This window comes from Bufo gargarizans, chromosome 2 (assembly GCF_014858855.1).
Source record: "Bufo gargarizans isolate SCDJY-AF-19 chromosome 2, ASM1485885v1, whole genome shotgun sequence".
Classification (NCBI taxonomy): Eukaryota; Metazoa; Chordata; class Amphibia; order Anura; family Bufonidae; genus Bufo; species Bufo gargarizans.
Genome location: NC_058081.1, coordinates 29552875 through 29553920, shown reverse-complemented (window position 1 = coordinate 29553920; position 1046 = coordinate 29552875).

The following is a 1046-nucleotide window of genomic DNA, read 5'->3' as shown; positions in this document are numbered from 1 at the left end:
ATAAAGAAATCTCCAAGATGATGTGTCGCTGTGTGATGATGACTTATAGTGTTATATATCTCCTTTTATTGGTCACCACTGATGGTTGTTTTTGGCTTTTGGTTTCTTTTTAGCATTATATTGCCAGATAGTCATTCAAACTTCCTTGATGAGATGGTCATCAGGGTGGACTATTAAAAATTATATTTTTATAAAAAATTACATGCTCCACCACATCTTATAGATACTTTTTGTCTGACTTCTTCTTCCACCTTAGGCTACTTTCACACTGGCGTTTTGGTTTCCGTTTGTGAGATCCGTTCAGGGATCTCACAAGCGGTCCAAAACTGATCAGTTTTGCCCTTAATGCATTCTGAATGGATAAGGATCCGCTCAAAATGCATCAGTTTGACTCCGTTCAGCCTCCATTCCGCTTTGGAGACGGACACCAAAACGCTGCTTGCAGCGTTTGGTGTCCGTCTGACAAAACTGAGCCAAACGGATCCGTCCTGACACACAATGTAAGTCAACGGGGACGGATCCGTTTTCACTGACACAATATGGCACAATAGAAAACGGATCCGTCTCCCATTGAGTTTCAATGGAGTTCAATACAAACGGATCCGTTCTGAACGGACGCATGCGGTTGTATTATCTGAACGGATGCGTTTGTGCAGATCCATGACGGATCCGCACCAAATGCGAGTGTGAAAGTAGCCTTATAAGGAAAACCAAATTGCTTGATGCATTTATTCATTAGAGAATCGCAAAGCCTTCTGTAAAAAAAAATTGGCTATTACCAAAACATCTTCACATTCTTCATTTCAATAACATGCTAAATATAGTTAAAAGTAATGTCCAGGTCGACCTCCATGTATTGGTAGAGATGGTGAAAAACCCACCATTGCGAGATATTGGGGATCAGAATGTACTAAGCAACCAAAAGCTCTTTTTTTGGAAAACAGGTGCCAAAGGATATGTTCACACAAGACAATGTGAAGAAATTCAGTTCCATTCATCTGAATGGGAGTGTTTTGGTGGCCAGTTCTTGGATTTACCATGCCTTG